Source organism: Coregonus lavaretus, assembly GCF_964263955.1.
Source record: "Coregonus lavaretus genome assembly, chromosome: 19".
Classification (NCBI taxonomy): Eukaryota; Metazoa; Chordata; class Actinopteri; order Salmoniformes; family Salmonidae; genus Coregonus; species Coregonus lavaretus.
In genome coordinates, this window is record NC_140006.1 from 24,779,258 (window position 1) to 24,787,252 (window position 7,995).

A 7,995-nucleotide genomic window follows, 5' to 3' on the forward strand; every position below is an offset into this window, starting at 1 on the left:
TTAATTATTTAAGTGCTGCATGAGCACGAAATGGACCACATTAGCATTGGTTATAAAAAAAGAGTTAGTGTTATTAGTAACCAGTGGTTTTCAGTCATTTAGCCCATATGTTCATAGAATCATCTGTCTTACTACTGATTAGTGGTGTTGCTGGCTGGGCCTATCTGTGAAAGTTAATTGAAACTCCAAAGGAAATCTTGCACTGACTAGAGGAACCAATGCATCATAGGTGCTGGATGAGTTTTGATTGAAGTAGATTTTTCATTATCACCATCTGTCATTCACAACAGTTTGTCAGTTATGAGAGACAGACAGTGACACATTTTCTATCAAATTCATGTATTTTGGTCTGCAGTGTTCTCAATTTAAGTGGTGGACTGGGATGTATCTCAAAGATTGTTAATAAGAGATTGTTACACACATACACTCCCCTACGTATTTATTTGGACAGTGAAGCTAAAACTTTTAATTTGGCTCTATACTCCAGCATTTGGGATTTTAGATCAAATGTTTCATATGAGGCGACAGTACAGAATGTCACCTTTTATACATATCAGTTTTACCATTTAGAAATGAAAGCACTTTATGTGTCTAGTCCTCCCATTTGACTGTGTAATAAGTATTTGGACAAATTCACTTATGTGTATTAAAGTAGTCAAAAGTTTAGTATTTGGTACCATATTTCTAGCACACAATGATTAACGTACATCAAGCTTGTGACCTCAAACTTGTTGGATGCATTTGCAGTTTGTTTTTGTTGTGTTTTAGATGATGTTGTGCTCAATAGGAATGAATGGTAAATTATGTATTGTGTCATGTTGGAGTCACTTTTATTGTAAATAAGAATAGAATATGTTTCTGGACACAATAATGTGGATGCTACCATGATTACAGATAATCATGAATGAATTGTGACTAATAATGAGTGAGAAAGTTAGAGGCATAAATATCATATCTCCTCCCCTGTTATTGGTAATGGTAATGGTAATGGTGAGAGGTGTCACGATCGTCGTAGGGAATAGACCAAGGCGCAGCGTGATGAACGAACATGTTTAAACTTTATTATCTTTAGTGATAATAGACAACAATAAACAAAACAAGAAACGACTCGTGAAGTCCACGGTAACAATGACCAACACGGAACAAAAACCCACAAACACAAAGGGAAAACAGACAGTTTAAATATGGCTCCCAATCAGAGACAACCAACGACAGCTGACACTCGTTGCCTCTGATTGGGAGTCACTCTAGCCAACATAGAAATAAACACAACAGAATGAACACACCCTGGCTCAACATATAGAGTCCCAGAGCCAGGATGTGACAAGAGGTTAGCATGTCTTGGGGTTATGATCTTTTGCCTCTGTAACTTTCTCACTCATCATTATTCACGATTCATTCATGATTATCCGTAATCATGGTAGTATCCACATTCATGTAGACATTTTTAGAAACATATTCTATTCTTATTTACAATACAAGTGACTCCAAAATGACACAATACATCATTTACCATTCATTCATATTGGGCACAACATAATCTGAAACACAACCAAAACAAACTTCAAATGCATCCAACAAGTTTAAAGAGTCACAAGCTTGATGTAGTCGTTGCGTGCTAGGAATATGGGACCAAATACTACACTTTTCACTACTTTAATACAAATATAAGTGAATTTGTCCAATTACTTACTACACCTTCAAATGGGGGGACTAGATACATAAAGTGCTTTCATTTCTAAATGATAAAACAGATATGTATGAAAATACCCTCAAGTAAAAAGTGACATTATGTGCTGTTGCCTCATATGAAACATTTGATCTCAAATCTAAAATGCTGGAGTATAGAGACAAATTAAAAGTTTTAGCTTCACTGTCCAAATAAATATGTTGTGTAGTGTAGCTTTTTCTGTTAGCCCACTGAGCATAGCCCTATGCCTCAAAGGCTGCGTCTACATAGGCAGCCCAATTCAGATGCTTTTCACACTAATTGGTCTTTTGACTAATCACATCAGAAATTTTCACATCAGAATTTTTTCAGAGCTGATCTGATTTGTCAGAAGACCAATTAGTGGGGAAAATGTCAGAATTGGGCTGACTGTGTAAACACAGCCAAAGCCACACTTTATCGCTTTCCAAATCAATCAATGCCTTTTAATGGTTGCCAAGTTGTTGCCATGATGACTTTTGGCTGTTTGTGTCAGGTGTAGTAGATTTAGCCTAATGAACCGTCTATTATGGAGTGAAACAGACTGTGATTACTACTGCCCTGTATATGAGGTCAGGGCCACCCTTTAGCCACGCTTCCCTTTAGCTCACTGTTGTTTGGCCTTATGTAATGTGCTTTACCATAATGCTGTCCTGAAGTCCCTTGAGTTGTGAAGTGGAAAATTACAACCACGGGTCGACTCAGTTATTTATTACCGATCACCCTTTAAAACACTATTCCTTTTCACTCTGTCCCAGTCTTGTTTCCTCTCCTTATTTAATTATACATTTATCTCAGTTTGGGTTGTTGGAGGAACAGAGTGTGTTAGGGGGAGGGAGGGGAGGTAGGGCTGGGCGTCTCTTTCTCTCCCTCTCTCTCTCTCTCTCTCTCTCTCTCTCTCTCTCTCTCTCTCTCTCTCTCTCTCTCTCTCTCTCTCTCTGTCTCTCTGTCTCTGTCTCTGTCTCTCTGTCTCTGTCTCTGTCTCTCTGTCTCTGTCTCTGTCTCTCTCTCTGTCTCTCTCTCTCTGGCTCTCTCTCTGGCTCTGTCTCCCAGTACGAAGTGCAGTCAGGTCTGTGGATATCAAAGATGACTTCAGCCATTGTTTGGACTTAAAACCTCTCTTTTGATTAACCTCCCTCTCCAAAGGCAGGCTCTGACACGGACTAATCTTCCCTCTTTATTTTCACCACATATTTCTACACGAGAATGAACATTATAGCATTAGAAACCCAGACTATGGTGCTTATAATTAGTGGAATACAGTGGAAGGATTCTTTAAATAGGCAATAGAGAAATTAAGATGTACTTCTATTCTAACATGATATGTTTTTGAATCTCACTAATATTTGTGTTGTTATTGTAGAGAATAATCTTTTAAAAAATGAGTGTTGTCAATCCTACAGGGACTTACACATTTCAGTTTTAATCAGCTTTGATCTTTACTAAGATGTTGAAAAGAAAACAGAAAACATTAATCACACTAGGGACATACCAGTGTAAAGTGATGTTTGTGTTTACATCACTGTTGAGATACATAATGAAGGCTATGTAGAGTAAAGATAAAGTAACTGCTAACTGCAGACCACATATAACTGGTATACTGAAAAATCATCTCTTATGCTACTTACCTCAAGTATGTAGCAGAGTTGGTTTGCCAAACTATACTCATGTGATAAGTAACCTTGCCTGAGACCTGAAGACTCGTATTAGCTCCCAGACCTAATGCCTTGGCTTTGGCTCAGCTGGCTAATGAGGTCTTGAGTTTGGCAGATATAACTCAGTATCCTATATCTGGCTGGTTTACATGTGCATGAGGATAAGCCAGTCATCTTCTTTTCACATGTCATAATTTCACCAATTCAGTTACCCGTGGATGGGCAGGGACGGATATAGCCTAGCGCTCCAAATGTTCTGGATTTTGAGATTCAAGTCAGGAGAGACATGCTGTGCTCAGTGAACATTTTCACTTGTGATTATAAAATCCTCTGACACATGAAATGTGAGAGACAGCAGTGCTCCTGCGCTCTATTTTTAGATTTATGGACCACACCTACTCCAGGGCATGTTTGTCGTCATTTGACATATTTATTTCATTTGTTAAGTAAAAAAAAAACACCAGGAGAATACCTAACTAACTGCATCTTCCATTAGGCCTACTACCATTAGGACAATAAGAACTAGCTATTGTTATTACATGCGGAGTAGCTGTATAGCTACTTTTTCCTCTGTAGTTGTTTGGAAGGAAGCATTACTTTTTCAGATCTTTCTGATGTGTGATTTCTCTTTCTTTATACTGATCTCCATCCATATTTCATGTCACCACCACTTATTTTGTTGTTCATGAAGAAAATCCAGCATATGGTACATAGAAGCGAGAACAGTACCATAGTGTAGTTTGATACTTTGATGCTACCACAGATAATTATTTAGTTATGTCATCTCTACTGCAGGCCTTCAAAAGTAAATCTGATGTATTATGGATGTTCAGTACTGGCAAGCAAAGTGTAAAACACTGCTTTGTTATTGAGTCAGCTTTCTTTCAATTCAATCTGCAGTACTGAAATGTAATGTTTTACCAGTCCAGCTGTAGTATGTTAGCAGCACAACTTCAGGGGGTGTCAATCCTGATGTTCCACTTGGAACAGCCAAGCCATGTAACATCAATAGCTGGGTGACATGGTGGCAGTTACACCAGTTTAGCCTTGGTCTTTACTCTGTGATCACAACCTTTTGAATAATTTGTGTGATGAAGTCACATTCGTTCTTACTCAGTAGATCTAAATGCATAATTCATGATGTTGATTATATTTTTAGATCTTATTTAGATCAACAGTAGCAGATGCGTTCTGAGACAAGGTTAGACCTATTATTATAAAGACTCACTTTTAATAACTGTCCCACTATTCTTTTAAGAAAAATGAGCTGTGTCTTTGGGTCTAGATGTCTTTCAATCTCCACAAATACAGATGTTGCTGTCCTTTTACTTTATGACATCCAGCTCACAAATAGCACATCAACATTGGTTGGCTGTGGTATTGCTTTGATAGAAGGGTGTGTTTTTTACGCTACATGTGAAAGGCAACATTCAAAGGCATCATGTTACACAGTTGTAACAGTGTCATGTCTGTAGCACAGAACCGATCAGCAAAGTGACTTTGGTATTGAGCTGCATATCCATCAATAACAAACAGGGTGGATTTTGAATGTGTCCCTGCTTCAAGGTCAATTCAAGTGCAGTGCATGGATGGAGTGTGCATGTGCGGATGTGGCAATGCTGTGGATGATGCCACAGGGAGGTGAGAAGCTTTGTACTTCCTCCTCTCCTCCCCCACGCTGAGGTCTTCTCCTCTATTCCCATCTGCCATGTCAACAGCTGACCAGCAGGGGTCACCTCTGGCAACATTCTCTCCAACCAATTATGCAGACGGCGCAACCATGTCAATGATCACATTATCTTAACATGCAGATAGATAGGCATGGTGGTGTAATGTCCTCTAATAATGTTCTATAAAAATGACGTTTACGCAAGGGGGTTGATATGGGTTACAATGGATATCCTCTTTTGTAAGACATCCAACATCCAACCAATGTAATGAATGTTGATTGGGTATTCTTCTGTTATCGTGCCGTGGTGTAGATATTGTAAATGTCAGTGGCTGTGTGTGAGGTGGGTTTACTCACTAGGCTAGTAGGGACTCTGCTGCCACCACAGTCACATGTAAAGTCAACATTCACCAAGGAGGCTGATGCCTTGGGATGGTAAAAAAAAACAGGCCATGCAGCTCCTGTAGCTATACTACTGGCTTCACAACCCCAACCTCACATTGGACGATTAACCCCTTGACTGCCTCAATCTCAACATAACCAAGGGTTGGTTTGGTTAATTAATGCATGAACAGTCAGTGGTTGTGCTGGACCTGCTCTCTCTGGTGCAGAGTAGTAGTAGTAGTAGTAGTAGTAGTAGTAGTAGTAGTAGTAGTAATAGTAGTAGTAGTAGTAGTAGTAGTAGTAGTAGTAGTAGTAGTAGTAGTAGTAGTAGTAGTAGTAGTAGTAGTAGTAGTAGTAGTAGTAGTAGTAGTAGTAGTAATAGTAGTAGTAGTAGTAGGAGCAGTACAGTAGGTCAAATGGTTAAAAGCCTAGCTAACCCTCCAGCATCATCATCACTGGAGAACACAGTATTTACAGGAACTCACATTACATGCATGACATCAGGTGCAAACCACCCATGATGCACTAGAGCACACTGTCATAATGGGACTGTCATAGCAGCTTGAATGCCTAACTGATTGAGATGGAGTGAAGTAATTTTTGGGATCATGCAGAATACACTATACATATTGGGCATATTAATGCTACATTCCATAACACTGAATTGCTATTAGATTGTAGTATCTGTGTCTCTAGCTTTTATTGTGTAATTGCTGCTGTGGTCAAAAAGAGACCTTGGTCTCAATGGGACTCCAAACATATCACTCACCATGTCTGTTGCAGAGGGACAATAAATAGCCATGAGAACATTTGTTTTCATCAGTCAGTGCTGAAAACATGTTGGCTCACCATTTAAAAAAGAAGATGGAGAACAAGCTTGAGAAGGAGAAATACCAGAGTTTTTGGCGCAGGTACAGCCAACTAGCGCTAGCTAATGCTACCTAGCAAAAAAAGTATTATACTTGGTGTAAAAATATCTATATAATATTGTAACAAAATATATCGCGATATGTAACTGTATTGATCCCTCCCCATCACTACCTGTTGCAGGAGAACTGAACATTTAAAACTTGTAGCTTATTTGAGGTTTAGAAAGGCTTCTGAAGTTTGTCAATTCCACTCAGACTTGATTTTTCCTTGCGAAAAAATGATCAACCCCTACAATTTTTTTTATGAATTATAATCCACATAATGATTCACATTTCCTGTTGCTGCAGGATTATGTTCCTCCATTAGCAAACTGGTTTAAGTTAAGATCCTACATCTGTATGTATGTGTTGTTACATTTAAATGGAGGTGTTTGTTGAATTAAATTAGCCTGTCAATAAAACAGAGCAGACACTGGCATTCTATTGAGGGAAAACAAAATGCACTCCAACCTAATCAGCACAGAGTTTGTAAGAGAAAATTTTAATAATGCACTGGGGCTTGTTTTATCACAGCAAGCCCCACATAATTACACTTTATCATTTGTGTCACGCTCAGCCATCCTTTGAGAACATTATTCCAGGAGCTCTTTAATTGCCTCAGCTTGTGCTCAGGGCCGGCTCCAGGCATAAGCAACATTAGCGGTCATCTAGGGCCCCCGCCGCTACGGGGCACCCGACCCAAAAACATGTTGTTTTTATTGTTGTTTTTGAGGAACTCAGTCGGGGTCTCAACTTACTATTGATAGTTAGAATAGTAGAATACACAAGGTGCAAGTTCGACATTTTGTTGTGCATCAGCAGTCACTGACAGTCACTCAATTAGCCATGTCAGCTAACAATTTTTTGATTGGTAAGTTAGTCTAGCCAGTTATCTAAACCCTGACCTCCAGGGGGCCTCCATTGATTTTGTTAGTCACTGTCACACAGATATCATTAACATTGCATAAGTCATGACAAAATATGTAGAATTGCAGGAAATTAGCTTTAAAACTGAAAAAATAAATAATCTCCACCCCATGGCAAAATGGGTAAAATTGCAGGAAATCAGCTTTAAAACTGCAAAAATATCTCTCTGCCCCATGGAATAATGTGTAGAATTGCATGAAATGTGTTATTAAATTGCAAAACTTTCTCTCCGCCCCATGGCAAAATGTGTAGAACTGCAGAAAACTTGCTTTAAAACTTAAACATTTTCTCTAAGCCCCATTGCAAAATGTGTAGAATTGCAGGAAATTAACTTTAAAACTTTCAATCAAATCTCACTTAGGGCCCCCGAAATGCTAGAGCCGGCCCTGCTTGTGCTGATGTCTTTTCTGGGTTGTTGACATTTGGGCATTGGAGGCCTATCATGTTAGTAAGTTTGCCTAAATCTTTATAAACCTAACCTATCAACATGTAGACCTCGGAACTATTGCGACAGCTTGTTATAATGGAACTCCCTCATACAAAAATGTGTATAGCGTATTTTCATCAGAGGTTAATATTTTACGTAAGAAGACAAATTACAAAGTATGGTCATAAAAAGGATTTATACCTGGTCCGTCACAGGAACATGATACTAAGGTCAGTGGATTTCATTAGTATCCTGGTCATCAGTCGTGAATTTGTATTTCTCTGTCCCCTATAGTGCTAATCGAGAGACAGTATGCT